This window comes from Adiantum capillus-veneris, chromosome 16 (assembly GCF_014529385.1).
Source record: "Adiantum capillus-veneris isolate H3 chromosome 16, ASM1452938v2, whole genome shotgun sequence".
In the NCBI taxonomy this organism is placed as follows: Eukaryota; Viridiplantae; Streptophyta; class Polypodiopsida; order Polypodiales; family Pteridaceae; genus Adiantum; species Adiantum capillus-veneris.
In genome coordinates, this window is record NC_140946.1 from 58,802,973 (window position 1) to 58,822,017 (window position 19,045).

The window sequence follows — 19,045 nt, forward strand, 5'->3', positions numbered from 1 at the left end:
AGAGGAAAAGGTATGCAAGTAAATAATATAATAAAAGTAACCAATGAGTAGAAATCAATTTTTCGTTTTCAGGAGGGTGGGGGTGAAAATGTGGTAGTGATTTGTGTAAAGGAAAAATATGAGGTTAGAGTATGTACATATTGGCAAAAAAAAAAGAAATATATATATATATATATATATATATATATATATATATATATATATATATATAATTATGGTGTAAGAGGATGAAAGAAGGTGTACATAGGTTTAATAAAACACACACCTAAGTAGAAATATTTAAATAAAATACCAAAATAATTATAAAAAATCCCTATATTTAGGCCATATATACAATGAAATATTTACACACAAAGAGGCCATAATATACTTTTATTTTTTATTTTTTATTTTTTATTTTTTTTTGGCTCACCTAGCCCAGTGACTAGCTAGCTGAGGGTTTTTAAGAAGATATGGGAAAAGTCCCGTGACTCACGCACGCCTATGTACAGTGAAATGGTAGGGATAGCCACAGTGTTTGGGTGATTTTGGTAGGGTGAGGTAACTCACTGTGGCAATTACAAAGAGCCGAAAAAACGACTATCAATGTGAAAGTGAATTGTGCATTTATGTACAAATATTCAAGTGACTTAGAGATCACAATGTGCAAATGTGGAGTGTGCATAGTGCATGGTACCTAAAAGATTACAATGTCATATGTACAAAGCTATTACAATAGCAAAGAAGCTAATCTAGAAAGAGTGAGGTCGAAGCAACTCCAAGCTCCGAGCGCAAAAGGATGAAACGTGACTCGTTGAGGCATTTGGTCAAAATGTCTGCAATCATCTGGTCACTTGGATAGTGTTCAACCATAATGGTTCCTTTGCGTACTTCATACCTGACATAATGATAATGGACATCAATGTGCTTTCACTTATTATGTTGAACATAGTCTTTTGCAAGACTAATAGCACTTTGGTTGTCACACCGCAAGGGTATGCTAGAAAGAGGAGAGTGACCAATATCAACCAGCATTTGTCGAAGTCAAATCAACTCACGAGCTGCAAGTGATGCCGCAACATATTCTGACTCAGTCGTAGAAACTGCAACACAACGTTGTTTCTTGCTAGTCCAAGAAACAAGACAACCATTTATAAAGAAGCAATTTCCACTAGTAGATCGCATAGATAAATGTGAGCTTGCCCAGTCTGCATCTGTGTAACCCAAAAGAGAAAGAGATTGCATAGAATCCGATGTGAGTTGTCGTCGATAGACTAAACCAAAATCTGTAGTGCCTTTCAAGTATTTCAACACACGCTTTGCAGCAGACCAATGCTTAAGAGAAGGACATGCAAGATGTTGTCCAAGATAATTAGCAGCAAACAGAATATCAGGACGAGTGTTCATGCCAACAAACTGAAGACATCCAATCAAGTTAGCATAAGGTTGATTTGTGACATGTTGACCGCCATTGTCAGAAGTGTTCTTCGTAGAGCTCGCAAGACAAGGTGTGTTGGCTGAATGTGCAGATTCCATACCAAATTTTTGAATAGTATCTGCAATAAACTTTGACTGTCGAAGGAATAAAATACCTTTTGTACGGTTCCGTTGGATTTGAATGCCAAGACACGAGTGAATCTCTCCAAGATCCACCATATCAAATGCAAAAGACAATAACTTTTTCACTTGTTGAAGAAATCCCAAATCATTGGAAACAAGGATCGTATCATCCACATAAAGAGCAAGAATCACAAAACTGCTACCTTGGCGTTTTATGTATAAGTTGGGGTCTGACGAGCAAGAGATGAATCCTTTAGAGGTGAGAAAAAGATCAAATTTTGTATACCAGGCTCGCGAAGCTTGTTTGAGACCATATAGTGCCTTATGGAGTTGAGCAACAAGGTCTTCTTTACCTGGAATAACAAACCCTTCTGGTTGTTCCATATAAATTTCCTCTTCCAAGTCACCATTAAGAAAAGCAGTTCACACATCCATTTGATGAGCTTCTAAATCAAATTGAACAAATGCCAATAAAACTCGAACACTTGTAATGCGAACAACTGGTGAAAAAGTCTCTTGATAATCAACACCAGCTACTTGGGAGTAACCTTTTGCAACTAAACGCGCCTTGAACTTGTCAAAAGATCCATCTGCTTTTACTTTTGTCTTATACACCCACTTAAATTTAATAGTTGTACGACCAAGAGGTAATTCAGTTAGTATCCATGTACCTTTAGAGATAAGAGAATCGTACTCTGCTTCCATAGCCTCTTGCCATTGATCCTTTTGTGGTGAAGAGATAGCTTCATCATAAGTAATGGGATCTTTGGAAGTAGAAAAAGCATTATCAACAATATCGTCATCATAAACATGACATGAGCCATGTTCAAAATCATTAGGCAGATCAACAAAAATATCAATATCATCATTGGCAACATTCGGAATGGATGGTTGTGAAGAGGAAAGTTGCTCTATAGGAAGAGTTTCATCTTCTGAAAGAAATGGAAAAGCTTAAAGCAATGATTTAGTATCATCAGAATCATCCATGGACCATGAGCCATAAAAGTAGCATCACGATTCACAATTACTTTCTTGGAGGAAGGGTCATAGAATTTGTAGCCTTTGGAAGTGTCAGAATATCCAATAAAAATAACTTTAAGACGAGGAGCATCAAGCTTTGTTCGTGTTTCTTTGGGAACATGAATATAAGCAATACGTCCAAAGATTCGAAAATGAGATACAGAAGGAATGTCACATGTCCATGCTGTGATGGGTATCTTACCAGAGGGTGCAGTAGTAGGAAGATGATTCTGAATAAATACTACTGTCAAAGTAGCTTCAGCCCAAAAAACACGAGATAAGCCAGAATGAATCAGCATACATCTTACAGCATTGAGAATAGTGCAATTCTTTCGTTCAGCAACACCGTTTTGTTGAGACGAATATGGAATAGTGTATTCATGATGAATTCCACTGTCAGCACAGTAACTCACAAACTCTCAAGAAACATATTCGCCGCCATTGTCACTACGAAGCTTCTTAAGGCGACGACCAGTTTGAAATTCCGCAGCCTTGTGGAATTGTTTGAAAACAGATAAGGCTTCAGGTTTTTGTCTAAGTAGAAATACAGTCGTATACCTTGAAAAATCATCAATGAAAGTAATGAAGTAGCGATATTGTGATCTCGAAGAAGGTAGAGGTCCACATATATCAGTATGAACAAGATCCAATATGTCATGAGAATGAGTTGTATTTGAAAGAGAAAAGGGTTTGCGATTGTGTTTCCCAATAGCACAAAATTCACAAATTCCCATATGAGGATGGGCTTTAAGATCCATGCCATGAACAAGATCACGACGTTAAAGATCAAGGAGTTTTGAGAAATCAGCATGAACAAAACGGTGATGCCATACTTTGCAATCATGATCACCTGGAGCAGTGACAACATTTGCTACAACATCGTTGAGAGAGAGTTCAAACAAATTACCATTTCGAGGAGCAGTGGCTATAGTCTGTCCATCTTTCTCAATTCGGCATTTGGTATGATCAAATCCAATAAACAGACCAAGATCAACAAGTCTAGCAACTGAAAGAAGATTACGTTGAAGATCTGGTACATGTAATACTCATCACAAAATTCGAGTGGAAGAAGATAAGGTACCAAGATATAAGTCTCCAATACCCTTTACTTGACAAGTAGTATCATCAGCAAGATAAACAACACGTTGAACTGGCAGTGGATGATAGTTATGGAGCCACTTAGACTGATATGTCATATTTCCTGTAGCACCAGAATCGACAATAAAAAGTGATCCATCGTGTACATGAAGTATTCTGTCTGGAGCAACTGAACATAGGACGCAGCTTGTTTCTGGTACAATGTTGTTTCGATGTTCAGTAGCATATGCTCTATTTCGATCTGTGTCGAATCGACGCTTATAGCACATATGAGTGGGATGATCAGATCGTCCACAATATTCACAAGAAGAAGAAGAAGAGTCTCTAGATAAACGTGGTTGTTTTGTGGTAATATTGTGTTCTTCATCATATTGACGTGCTCAACAATCATCTTCAGTATGGCCATTTCTGTTGCAGTCAAAACATTGCTTATTAGGAAATTTGAGACGAGAGAAAATATTACCGCGACGGCCACCTCTACGGTTTCCTCGTTGAAATGGACGCCTTCGAGCATAAAAAGCCCGTTCCATCTGTTGTGACTCAGTCACCTCGTGTGAAATCATAGCTGTATCATGACTAGCATTACGACGTTCTTGACGTTGAGAGTAATCAATTAAAGACATGCAGGCTTGGTGGAAATCAAGACCATCTTTATTAGAGAGAATAGTAACAATGTTATCATAAGAAGAGTCCTTCACCGTATCAAGGAGAAGTGTAATCAGTTGCTTTTGTGGAACAGGATCACCGGCAGCAGCAAGTTGATTAATAATAGATTTGAAAGATTCAATATGTCCCGTCATGGAAGTACCAACTTCATATTGTAACTTGTTAAGCAACCCTCTCAAATAAAGTATTTCTGTGACAGATTTCTTCTGAAAGTTTGCAATAAGGTACTTCCATACATCGTGGGAAGTAGGCAGTTCGTACATATCAAGCAAAAAGGAATCAGTAAGAGCAGAAAGAATATACCAACGAGCTTCTTTATCACGTCGTTGCCAATCCGTATAGGCAACATTTCAATCTTCAAATATAGGTCCTTAAGTGATAAACACGTTATCATTATCCGTATCAACAGGTTGAGACGGACAAACACGATTTCCAAGAACAACATTGGAGAGTTCATCGCCTTCAAGAATTAACAACATCTTTGCTTTCTAGCCTGGAAAACCTTGACCTTGGAAAGGAGGAACAGAACGCTGGGCAGAAGGAAAGCCGTTGATTAGAATATTCATAGCCATATCTTGTTGCGAGAAGACGTATAAGATAAGATCGCAGAATTTGCACACTATATATGGTGAAGGCCGCAATTGAGAATGAGAGAGATATGAGGACTGCGTTCTGTCAACGATAAACGTAAGAAGGATGCTCAAGGAACTTCCAAAGATGTGAGAGACGTCACCCAAAAAGGGCAGGATAAAGGAGACGTTAATAATAAAAGAGTCCTCAAAATAGAGTGGTGTGAGACGCAAGATTGACGGCCACAATACGAATAGCAAAAAGCTAAATCTTCTCGAAAAATTTAACGCCAAAATAAGAAAAACGATCGCGGACGCTTCACGAAGAAGTAGGACGAAGAAAGCTGCGTCAAGCTCGATTGCAGTAAAAACAACATAACTTTCTGCTGCGAACTCCGATTGAGGCAAACCTAAAACTCAAATCGAAGAGCTCGAGGAGACGAACAAGTTTTGGATGAAAAGTACCATTGCGCTACGCTCCATTGCGCTTTTTTCGTTTCTCCAAATTTTGAGCAGAACAGCAAAAAAATTTGAGATGAAGTTCAAGGTGTCATCAACAAGAAAACGTAATCAACGATTAGATTGATTAGCAATAAACGTCACACAAAACACTAATCATATTCTTCTTAACACAAAATAACCACAGTTAACAAGAATCAATGCTTAAAAATAAAATTTGTAACAATTTTTGAATCTTACATGCTAATCGCATACACATACTGTTTTGTCACCATGAATTGAATCGACGCATGATCATTACTGCTCTGATACCATGTTGAGATGTAGAGAGAAAGAGAGAGAGACGAAACAAAAGACACACCATATACACTTCCAAAGACTGATTCATATTTAAAACAAGATACAAATATATAAGTGAGACCAAGTTGAGTAGAGTGAGCCGTATATAGCTCCAACATACTCATGTCAAACACACATATTGCAGATGGTTAAACGGGATGGCATATAATGCTTACTTGGATCTGTGATAATAATTTGTCCGATACCCCAGAAATCACAAGTGGATCCATTGGATTTGTTGGTTTGCCAGTATGCGTTCATTGCAAATGAGACATGGGAAATCAAGGTGTTAGGGAGAAAACACAGTTTCTGGGGATCTTGGATAGCGGAGCAATACGCAGCATTAGAGGAGCAAATGAAGTCCAAAGCCAGCTGCAAGCTTGTGTCATTGGAAGTAGTAGCGGGAACGCACCATTGCTTGGCTCTGGCGGGAACAGCTACTGAATCAGTGATGCTCACATCGTACACCCGTGTTCCGTTGGGGTAGAGAAGACCCGAATGTTTCTCAGTAGGTGCTCCTCATGACTTCTGGTTCTCGTTGAAGAGAGCGAAGATGTAAGTTGGTATGGGGGTTCTCGGGTGCGAGGGGGTGCCTTGAGATGTGAGCGTCTTTTGCACGAGGGCTTCCATATAAGTCGTTGCAAGATCTGGGGTTGCACTGACGCCGCCGGCCGTGGGCCAGCCCGTTTCTGTAATGACGAGAGAGATGTTTGGAAAGCCGAGCTTGGCCATGGCCGCCCACACAGCATCAAGCTGCGCATCTAGCAGGTTTGTATAAATGAGATCTCCATCTTGAACCTAGGATCTGGTATCAGCCTGGAAGAGGGCGTATGGGAGCGGGATTTGTTTCAAATTATAGGACCACATGAGGTACGGGTAGACGTTGAGGTGGAAAGGAGAGGAGGTGTTTGAGAGGAATCCCAGGAGGGGTTTGATGATGGTGTCTGTGATATCGGCTCTGAAGCTACCGGCAGAAGGAGGATAGGAAGCGCCCAGGACGTCCGCGGCGACGGAGGTGCTCACGACAATGTTATCAGCCAGTCCGGCCTGCGTGTCCACGTGATGAAGTCGACGGGGACCCCGACGGAACGTGGTTAGATAGCGAGTTGCACGTACCGAAACAGTATTAACGGGGAGAGTCGCACGTACCATCGCAATGGCTGCTTGTATCCGGCGCATGGCGGGGACCAAGCTCGACCACGTGGCAGTGTCGTCGTGGTTGCTCAGGATCTCGTTGCCCACGTCGACACCAATGATTTGTGTGGCCGGGTAGTAGGGCAGGATATTGGTTCCGACCCAGCGTGCAGCCGCGTCTGAGCTGTTTGCCATGCTCGTCAAGTCCTCATTCTTGACGGTGATTAGCACCGTGAGGTTGGTATTGGCCAGTGCTTTCAGCACACCCGGATCGCTGTCAAAAATCCGCACGCTGCCGACGCCCAGCTCCTGCATCAGTGCCACTGCCTGCGCAGGAGGCGGCAAGTTGTCCGCCACTCTGCCGTAGTTTATGCCCATCGTCGTCGCTGACACGTCACAACCTACAGGAGAACATAACGCAGTAAATACTACATACAAATATTTTGCTTACCTACTGCTACTAACGCACAAACCGTGAACGCTATATAACTCATCTTCATTTCTTATCGCCAGCCTGGTTCTAAACTTCAGCCTCCTATCCTTTTTTAAAGCATTAGGATAGGAGTCTCACCATCCGGATATTAATCTTTTAAGTTGGGTGATAATTAATAGGAAAAATTCCCAGTCAACGTGGATGTCATTAGCTTTCATACAACAACAAACTTCATGAAGGATGCCTTTGCTAGTAGACTAGCAGCCTGAGTAGCAATTGAAAGTTGCCGTCAAAATTCCCACGGCACCTATATTGTGTCTAGCTAGGCGGAAAAAGTGCTCAATATAAAGTGATAAGCAAGATCCCTATCAACACTATAATGACCCTAACTATCATTTAGATTTGAAAAGTTTTACTTGTGAATGTTCACGTCTTCTCTGTACATACCCTTTACCAACTTATAGGGAAACAACATGCCGTTGAATCCCTTGAAGGTGTCCTATGGTGAAAATAGAAAAATTCAATGTCTTGATGTCGAGAGGTTAGCGAATGCAACGTATGTGTCTTGTAAGCTCTCAACTATGTATCAGCTCCACTATGAAAATTTAAAAGAGTTTATTTATTGCGGCTCATGGTTTGGAGAGAGAGAGTCAAAAATGGGTTGGTCAAAGAAGAGAGGGGGACGAGAGGACTTTTTTAGCATTTTTAACACTACTATGGAAATTACCGCGTATATTCTTACCTTTATTCTCGCATTTATTCTCACAAATATTATCGTGGTTACGACCAGCGCTTTGGCGCTAAATCATTTAAATTTTGGTATTTCTCTTTGTTTTGCTTGTGAAAAAAAGTAATATTTGATTTTAAATTTCAAAAAAATGGTAAAAATGATATTAAAACATAGAAAGACAGCTATTTGGATAAGTTAGGTTGCGGAAGGCATGCTACCGCTCTCCGTGACATATATTGGGCTGCAAGAAAAATACGCAACGTGTAAGAAATAGAAGAGGCTTTCACTCTTCCACAGAATACCGCGCATGCATCTCACACGATCGACTACAATATCCATGCATGTGTCACATGTTTTGAAAGGCTTTACATAGAGGTGATGTTGACGAGCTTCCTCGCTATGAAGAGATGTTGACCAAGGATCACAATAAAGGAGCTCTTCTTCACATCTTCTATGTACATACCCTTACCAACTTATACGGAAACAACATGTCGTTGAATCCCTTGAATGTGTCCCATGGTGAAAATAGAAAAATTCAACTTGATGTCAAGAGGTTAGCTAATGCAACGGATGTGTCTTGTAAGCTCATCAACTCCACTATGAAAATTTGAAAAAGTTTATTTATTGCAGCCTTTTAGGTCATGGTTTGGAGAGAGAGAGAGAGAGAGAGAGAGAGAGAGAGAGAGAGAGAGAGAGAGAGTCAAAAATGGGTTGGTCAAAGAAGAGAGGGGACGAGAGGACTTTTTTTAGCAAAATTCCCATTTGTATCTTTTCATTAAGCAAATTGATAAGCTTTGGCAAGTGAGCTTTAGGAACTGGAATAGGACGTAAGCTCCATGGCATGTGAGGAACAATGAATATAACCATAGGTGAAATGACACTTGGCTCCAGACACCCAATCGCACTGAGCTCAAAAGCGAAAGTTTTACCATGTTTTTCGAGCATACCTTGAAAACACTTGATTTCCTCTTCGTTGAGAAAACCATCTTCTCCAACCTTCAGCTGCTGCAATGTCTCCTTAGTAAATTTATGCCCTATGTTCTTTGAATTCCTGAGTATAGGTTGTCGAGAAGCTTCTTTGATCACCCCATCACTTCCTTCTGGTAGCAATGTAGCCACTGGTCTCACTTTCTTTACAACAGTCTTGTACTTTGTCTCTACTTGTGCTTCAACTGCTTTACCTGGATCATCCTCAATATGCATAAGTGCTTCATATATACCCAATTCTTCATACATGTCCATTGAGTGGACCTTAATCACTTCTGTTCCACTTTGTAACCTATGTTGCCTAATCTCCTCAAGCTCTGACATAGTATCTACATAAGATACCTCTTCAAAGATCTCTAAAATCACATCATCTGATTGAAGCACATCACATCCCTGCAATTCACTTTGGATACCTGAAACGTACTATTTTTCCCACTTTGGCAAATCATTAAATTTTCTGTAAGGTATTGAACCTCATATGTTAACCCCAAAAACCCTGAAGAGAAAGCTTCTCTTTGCAAGAACTTCTCCTCACTTGTACCACCATAGTCCCGCTTGATAGTGGCACTCCGAGAAAATCTTGTGCAAACCTGTATTCTTTAAACTCCTTGTGTATCTTTGGCAATGGATGATCACGAAAACTATCCTTGTTCCTGGCATGGTCAGCACATATAGTCAAGAACTGAACTTCTTTCTTACCATCTCCGCTCCGAACCCTGGGATAGGCTGATCAGCCATCATCCAATACCTTGGTTTCCATTTGCACAACCGTAATGTAGGGTTGTCCCAAAATCAATGGATAAAAGGAATGCTCCTGTATAAAGAAATTTTGCTCATCACAGACATCCCCTATAGTTATAACCTTAACATTTGCACATGCACCTTAGAGGTCGCCTGGAAGCATGTTGGCAGTTGGAATACGCCAACTATTCTCCACATCAATAGGCCACATTCCCTTTTTTTTCAAGCTTTTTGCCATCAACTTTATCTCCGATCCATGATCTATTAGTGCTAAGACCGGTTCTTCAATGTCGCCAAGCTTCACAACAGTTTCGGTTGTTGCCCTTGCCCAATGAGTCCTTGAAAAATGACTCCTGGGTATACTTTCATTGTCTTCATCATCATTAACATGAACTTGTCTTACCTTTGGTACAATTCGGTTTGACACCACCATAGAACTATTACCATATACATGTGGTAGTGATGTGTGTGAACACACTAGGACCGTCGGGGCATTTTTTCCCTCTTTAGGAGGTTTTTCCCCCCGTGCATTGTATATACGCCCATCACTCTAGGGCTATCCATCTTTCCATTGCACACTAAGTAACACACTCTCTATTGTGTGCCTTGAGCTTCCTTCGTCTTGTCCAAGCTGTGTGTGTTTCTCTGCAACCCTAATTCCAACAATTAGTATCAGAGCAGGTTGCGTCCTCCCAGGCTTAGTCGCCAGCTGCTCCAGCACACGCCTACTCACTTTCTCCAATTTCAGTGAGCTTTGGCAAGCGTTCGCAGGTCGACAAATACTTTGGGCGAGCTCGTAGAGCTCGGTCTTCTCAGATTTTTGGAGTGGCAAAAATTCTGTTCCTAATGCTTCTGCTGGTAGCAATTCTTCTGGAAATTCTGGTGACAAGGGCAAAAAAAAGATGCGTTGCCATTATTGTAAATCTAATGATCACTTGATCAAGTCGTGTCCTAAGTTGAAGGCCAAAGAGGCTAAGAAGAAAGAGGGTGGTTCCACTGTGAATGCTAGTTCCACTACAAATGCAGCCATTGTTGAGTCTTCTGTGAAAGGAGACTGTAATGCTGATGTTGATGCAGAATGGGCTTTTCGTGAAGAGTGCACTTACAATCCGGATGTCCATGATGCATGCTTGTCAGTTGCTACAGATTCACATGTGTGGTATTTCGACAGTGTTTTTACAAAGCACATTACCTCACATCATGAATTGTTTACCTCTCTCGAGTCTTTCCCTCATGGGAATTCAGTCACTTGTGCCAACAACGCCTCTTATCGAGTTCAGGGAGTTGGAAAGATTGTGCTCACTGCTGCTAATGGCAGCTCCTTCACACTTGTTGATGCACTTTATGTACCTAGGATCAAGAAGAATCTCTTCTCCGTATCCGCACTTGCTAGACTTGGACTTGTAGTCAAATTTGTGGATGACAGATGTACAGTTCATGATCTCAGTTTCGGTGATGAAATTGTTGCATCTGGGCTTTTGTGCCGTGGGCTGTATAAGCTCACTTTGTATGACAAGTGTGGACAAAATTTTGCAAATCTTGTTGTAGATTCAAGGGCTATTTCAGATGCAAAACTTTGGCATGCACGTTTTGGTCATCTCAATTTTGCCAGTTTGCTGCGTTTGCAGAAATTTGATATGGTTGCTTCTTTGCCGCCTCTTGAAGCACCTGTCAAACATGTTTGTGGAGGCTGTATTCTGGGTAAAATGCAGCGTTCTAAGTTTCCAAAGGATGGTTCAGTTAGGGCCACATACAGGTTGCAGCTTGTGCATAGTGATGTTTGTGGGCCCATGCAAACTCTGTCCTTGGGCAATTACAAGTACTTCATGACTTTCATTAATGATTACTCCAGGCATGCATGGGTATTTCCGCTTAAAGCGAAGTCCGAAGTTTTTATGTGCTTCAAACAATTTCTAGCTATGGCTGAAAATGTCTCGAAATGTACTATGGGCATCCTCCGTTCCGATCGACGGGGGGGGAGTATATGTCTCATGAATTTAATGCATTTCTGGCTAGTCCTCGAATAAAACACCAATATACAATGCCTTATACACCTTAGCAAAATGGTGTTGCTGAGAGAAAAAACAGGTCACTAACAAAAATGGCACGATGTATGGTCAAAAGTCAAGCTTTGCTGCATTCTTTTTAGCTTGAGGCCATCATGTGTGCCACTTATGTACTTAACAGGTGTCCCGAAAGCTTTGCAGTCTATTACTCCATATGAAGCATGGCATGATAGAAAGCCTTCTATTGAGCACGTGCGTGTTTTTGGTTCTTTGGCATATGCTTTGGTGCCACAAGTGCAGCGCAGAAAATTGGATGATAAGGCTGTCAAATGTATTTTTGTTGGTTATAGTGCTGAAAGCAAAGGTTACCAGTTGTATCATCCGCAAACAAAATGTATTCTGGTTTCATGGGATGTAGTGTTTGTGGAAGATTCTGTTCAGCCCTTGCTGTCATGTACTAGAGACAGTAATGTAAGCTCACAGGACATTTATGACACTTTGGTGCCTCTTTTCAATGGTGGAAATACGAATGTAAGTTCCAATGAGGCGAATGTACAGCCTATGGGGGTTTCTGAAAATGTTTTAGATCAGCCTATTACTGATGTAGATGTACATGATGTACTTGATGAGGAAAGGGTTGAAAATGAGCAGGCTAGAGGTATGCCAAAATGGCTGGTACACACTTTGCGTGACAGTAAATTGGATGCACATTTGTCTAGTCATACTCGTTCAGGCTCTCGCCATGCATCGTATGCATCAGATTGTTATGCTTTGGCTATGTCTAGCTTACATGATGTTGAGGAGTCTCTGTCTTTTGATGAAGCACAAAATTCAAAAAATTGGATGGCCGCCATGCAATCAGAATATGATGCACTCATAGAAAATGACACATGGACTTTATGTGATTTGCCTCCTGGGAAAAAGGCCATTGGTACAAAGTGGGTTTACAAGTTGAAACTCAAGCCAGATGGTGAGATTGATCGCGATAAGGCTCGACTTGTTTCAAAGGGTTATGCACAGCAAAAAGGCATAGATTATGAAGAGACTTTTGCTCCCACTTGTCGTATGACTACTGTGTGTTTTCTATGTGCATTGGCAGCTCATTTTGGTTGGGATGTACATCAATCAAACATTGTTACTGCTTTCTTGAATGGTGACATATTTGAGGATGTTTATGTAACGCAGCCTCGCGGTTTTGTCATAAACGGACAAGAGGACAAAGTGTGCAAATGTAACAAGGCTTTGTATGGGTTGAAGCAATCTCCTCGTGCTTGGTATGAGAAAGCTGACACTCATTTGGTCAAACAAGGTTTTCGTAACAGTCCAACAGAAAGCACATTGTATGTAAAGCGTGAGGGTGATTTACTTCTCATTGTGGTTCTTTATGTTGATGATTTTGTTGATCACTGGACCAAATGAGAGACATATTGCTGAATTTAAGGTTGATTTGAATGCTACTTTCAAGATGAAATATTTGGGGCTGTTGCATCATTACTTGGGTATACAGTTTAAGCAGTGTGATGGTGGTATTGCCTTGTGTCAAAAACGTTACATAGAGACATTGCTATGTAAGTTTGGACTTGAGGATTGCAAACCTATTTCCACTCCCATGGAAACAGGTTTGAAGTTGAGTCTACATGATGCTGGCGATCCTGCTGATGTCACTCTTTATCAAACTGTTGTTGGCTGCCTCATTTATGTATGCAACACGAGGCCGGATATTCAGTTTGCAGTCTCACAGGTCAGCAGATTTATGCATAGCCCAGGGTCTAAGCATTGGCAGACTGTCAAGAGGATTTTCCACTACCTTAGTGGCACTTTACATCTTGGCTTGTTTTATCCCAAGGGGGGATCATTTCTGCCAGACTTACATGCTTTTTCAGACACAGATTGGGCTGGTTGTTTGGACACGAGAGTGTCCACAAGTGGTTTTTGTTTCATGCTTGGTAGTTCATGTATATCATGGTTGAGTAAGAAGCAACCTATTGTGGCCACTTCGAGTTGTGAGGCTGAGTACAGGGCAGTCTTCACAACTACGGTTGAGTGTGTATGGCTCAGACGCCTTATGTCTAATTTCGGTGTTGGTCAGGACACTGCCAACACTATCTACACTGACAGTCAGAGCGCATTGGCAGTTGCGAGGAACCCAATTTTTCATGCTTGCACAAAGCACATTGAGGTGCATTACCACTATGTCAAGGAGAGGCTCTCAACAGGAGAGATTAGCTTGGCTTATGTGCCAACACGGGACAACCTTGCAGATCTTTTCACAAAGGCATTGTCTCATGAGAAGCTTGAAGCTTTCCGCAAAGCTTTGGGCTTACTCCCCTTTGTGGACTGACCATGTGCTTAGGGCATGGCACTTCCCTTTACTCATGTGCCAGCTCTCGTTCACCGCATCACTCCAGGGGGGATTTGTTACCATATACATGTGGTAGTGATGTGTGTGAACACTAGGACCGCCGGGGCATTTTTTCCCTCTTTAGGAGGTTTTTTCCCCCGTGCATTTTATATACGCCCATCACTCTAGGGCTATCCATCTTTCCATTGCACACTAAGTAGCACACTCTCTATTGTGTGCCTTGAGCTTCCTTCGTCTTCTCCAAGCTGCGTGTGTTTCTCTACAACCCTAATTCCAACAAGACCTTGACTCTTCTTCTTCTAGAGCTGCCAAATATTCTTCATAATCATCCAAAATTGCTTCAATGTGCCGAATTGTCTGGCTCTTAACTGATCCTAGCTCCTGCTCACTTGGTATATGCCACTTCCTCTTGAAAATATCAATAATCTCCTTGTGAAACTCACGTTTGGTAATTCCCAAAATATCACCCAATGTGAGCTCCACTTTGCTATTCAGAATGCGCTCTTCAAAAACTTTCTTTAGATTTGTAGCTAATTCAATGTCAGATTTAAGCTTATACGAGGGTCCCTTGGGCTTACCTTGCTTTTTATCCTTGGCCGCCTCCTCCATAACCACTTCAGGAGCAGGCTTAGGAGTAGGAACTTCATTTTTGCTGCTGAATCTTGTTGCCCTTTTTGATGTCCTTGGAACTTCTTCATCTCTTTTTCGCTTTTCTTCCACCATAGCCTCATTAGCTTGAGACTTAGCAATCAATGTGTACACTGAGAGGGAATCCTCTGGATCAGTCCACCCTATGGTTTCTCGAATTGAATTCCCTACCTGTCGTAGCTTCCCATAAGTTACCTTTCCTATTTCTGTTGTCTTTAAAGCATAAGGCCACAATTGACCCTTTGTACCTGCACCATCATCGTCACCCTTTCCGCAAACCTTCAGCCCATATGTAGCTGCTTCCACAAGAGCAACATTATGCTGTATGTCTTCAATAGCTTTTTCATGCGGCCCCTACCAAAGTTCAAGCGGAGCATCTCACCTATTTCCCTAAGGTGATTCTTCTTGTCCTTCCAGAAAACCACGTTCCTTTTGTAAACTTCATCGAACTCATCACATTCCTTAACATACCTGTGGTCTTCACTATCGCACAACATGCATCGATCCCAGCTTTTGCATGGAGGTTGTTGTCTAGGCTCAAAAGTAGACCCCTTTGCCGCTAACCCTTCAAATTTTATAGATTTGAAATTCAAATTTAACTCTTGAATACCTTTCACCAATTCGTCGAGAATTGGCTCTTCCACTCTGGGTGTTGTCGAGGTTGTTTTCTCCTTAGGTTCCTCTTCCACAACATCCATGACATTAGTCACAATTAGCTTATCAACTCTCATCTGCCGTTTCACAATCATATTTACCGCTTTAGTGACTATTTTCCAATCAAGTATTCAGCCCAATTCCCCAGTTGAATCCTTCAGCAACTGCACTAGACTCTTTTGAAGTCGTGGATTAGGAGCATGAATGAATAGTTCAACCTTTTGGTCCTTCATTGAACGTTGCTCTGTCAAGGACAATTTCTCGAACTTCTTTTCAAACTCCCGTAATAATTCTCGTACAGATAATTTTTTGTTTTTCCTCTACACCCACTTTATAAAGCTTTGTCTAGTTACCCTTTGTGAATCTTCAAGAAAATATTCCTCCTGCAAAGCCTTCTTGAATTCTTGCCAATTTGGGCCTTGAACCGCCTGAATCTCTTTTATTCAGCCTCTAAGTTCTGGCACTGCAATCAAATGAAATCCTTCCACTACATTCTAATCATTGATTCCATTATCTTCCATTGCCTGCTCATGGATATTGCAAAATTTTCTAATATCCTGGCCTTCAAATCATTGTAATTTCTTTGTAACTGTGTGTCAAGCTTTACGAATCCGCTCTTGCACATTATATGGCTGTTGGGCAACCTGTTGTTGTTGCATATATGTAGCAAACTGCTGCTTCATTTTCTGCATGGCTGCCTCTTGCGGTGTCTACATCTTTCTCCACAAACACTTCTCACCCTGGCTCGTTTCATGTCGGGTTCACCAAGAATGTCAGGGGATTTGTGTTTGAAAGGTGAGCCAGGAAGGCATAGGGACTCTGGCTATGAGAGGTGCGAGGAAGAGAGTTGCAACAGACACAATCAATGGAGACACATCTTGAAATAGACAGCTTGGACCACCGAAACCTGAATACCCAAAACGGATAATGAACATTACCAATGCTTAATTTAAATGTTAATTGAATTTTAAGCTCCTTACATTGGCACCTACCCTAATTGGACTACCAAGGTTGTCTTGATAAGTTTTGTCTCCTTCGTTCATCCTTGCTACTTCAAGGTCAAGAGAGAGAGTCGGATCTTCCCTTCGGCTATGGCTATGGGAGCTTGTTGCATGACAGTTGGTTATGGAGTTTAGGATCAACTTAGAGTTGGTTAGCAGGATTCTGACTCCCATGGCTTATGGTGGCTTAGCATAGGTTTAGAATGGCTTATGGAGGGTTTGAATGAGATTCCGATGGCTAGGGAGCTTTAGCTTAGGATTATGGGTTATAGAAGGTCTGATTTTGGATTCAAATGGGCTTACGAGGCTTAGTTTAGGATATGGATTTGTTTCTTAGGAGCGGTTTGATGAAAGCTTAGCTTAAGAGCGGCTATGGAAGCTTTGGTTTTAGTGGCTTAACAACTTAGGATTCGGATTAGCTAAGCAGTTTGGCTCATACCAGTGAGAAGAAGAAGGAAAAAGAGACCTCGTTCCCCCTTTTTTATACAAGGGGTCTTGGGAGTTTGCATGGGAAACTACTTTTACTAGTTTTGGCCAACCCATTACCAATATTGCTAATGGGCACGGCCCCTTGCTGATGTGGCATGGCCAAGCTCGACCCTCATGAAACTCGGCAAGGATGGTACCAAACAGGAGCGCCCGTTGCTGTAGAGCATTTTTGCCTTCACTCTCACCGCCGTCCAGGCACCGGGTCGCACGCCATGAGCCCGTTTCCTTGTGCTGCTTGTCGCCCTCGCTGTCTTCTTTTCCCTTCACATTAGGTTTTAAAAAAACTTCTCTTATGGGTAGTGGGTGGCCACACTACTTTCCTTTGGGTTGGGTGGCCATTTTCATTGGATTGGGTGGCCACTTAGCTTTTGATTCAGAAGGGCACCACATTTGGCATGCATATCGGCAAAGCATCACATGTAGCATGTATATCGACCAAGACATTGCCCTGCTAAATATTTGAATCTTATCAAGATCTTAATGTGCTTTTGTGACGGCATCAAATTTGGCATATTCATCACCCAAGGCAATGCTAAGAATTTTCATTCTAAAGCACCACCAAGCATGACTTATTTTTCCAACTTTCCATTGATTCAAGGTGCAAGCATTAAGTAGTGCAACGGAAAACACCACATTCAACATACATATTGGAAATCAATGTTCTTCAAGCATTTTAATGCTTCTCGAGCTTGATCCACTTAGCAAATTTATCATCCAAGAAACATCAGTCGTGTCTCCATTATCTGGCTGAAGCTCAAATATTCCCAGATGAAGAACTGACCGAGGCAATCAGAGTGGTATAGAACTAGCCCCTGGTGAAACTTAAACTAGCCATATCTTGACAACCAAAACTTTGATTGATGAACTGGAAATACCAACACGCTCCTCAAAGTGAGCACTTTAGTCCCATGCACTTATATCAACTTTGACCCTTCATGAGCACCTACCCAATGTGGTACGGATCTGCTACTACTAAATCTTCAAACTCACATAACTTCTTATTTGTAGCTTCGATTGACAAGCCGTAAAGACGGTCCTATAGAGCACTTCAAGTACTACAACTTTGATGAATAAAATCCCAGTTATGACCACTTTAAGCATACTCAATGTTAGCATTATCGAGACATCTTTTGTTTCTTAGAGCCGCATTTGGCATACTTTTAGCTTAAAATTGGCTGGTTAGCAAGCCCTTATTACTCCTCATTAATCATGTAGGCTTCAAATAAACGTTATTGGCATCCCTTTGCTCATTTTCTTGTCATGGAAGCGGAGCTGCACAATTGTGTGTACTGTGTGTGTATGTGCATGTGTCTTGAGTATTTCAATGTGTGTGTGTGTGTGTGTGTGCGTATGCGTGCTCGTGTATGTACGGCCATGTGAGTGTGGACGGAAAGAGAGTGGGAGATGGGTGAGATTGTAGTGAGGGTGTGTGTGTGTGTGTGTGTGTGTACGTAGAGGTAGTGTGTGAGAGTGTGTGGGTGTGTGAGACAAGAGTGTGTGTGGGAACGAGAGAGAGAGAGAAAAGTATAATATATATATATATATATTATAATTTCTTGTTTGTCTACACAGAACGAGGGGAAGAGAGAGGACGTGAGCGAGCGGGGGGGATGGCGAGAGGCTGAGGGGATGGAGTGAGTGTGTGGGTGTGTGTGTGTGTATAGAGAGAGAGAGAGAGAGAGAGAGAGAGAGAGAGAGAGAGAGAGAGAGAGAGAGAGAGAGAGAGAGAGAGAGAGAGAGAGAGAGAGAGAGGATGATGGATAACGTGAGGAGCGGGAGACTGAGGTGGGGTGTGTGTGTGTGTGTATAGGGTGAGTGTGTGTGGTGTATGTAGAGAGAGAGAGAGATATTCCACTCCGATTGCGGGATTGAAGGAGGGGAAGAGAGAGGGGGGTCCGAGTCAAAGGGAACGAGAGAAGGAGTGTGGGGTTGAACAAGGGGGAGAGAGAGAGAGAGAGAGAGAGAGAGAGAGAGAGAGAGAGAGAGAGAGAGAGAGAGAGAGAGAGAGAGAGAGAGAGAGAGAGAGAGAGAGAGAGAGAGAGAGAGAGAGAGTGGGTGATGGGGAGAGAGGGGGAGTGGATGAGGGAGAGAGGGAGAAGCTGAGTGGCCCGCCTTGGTTGACAAACAAGAGGGGGGGGAGAGAGAGAAAGAGAGAGAGAGAGAGTATCTT

General features: G+C 41.9%; 1 pseudogene; it reads right to left on the bottom strand.

Moving 5' to 3' along the window:
- Window positions 1-5,816: 5,816 nt before the first annotated feature.
- Window positions 5,817-15,480, bottom strand: LOC147439117 (glucan endo-1,3-beta-glucosidase-like; annotated as a pseudogene).
- Between the last annotated feature and the right edge of the window lie 3,565 nt (window positions 15,481-19,045).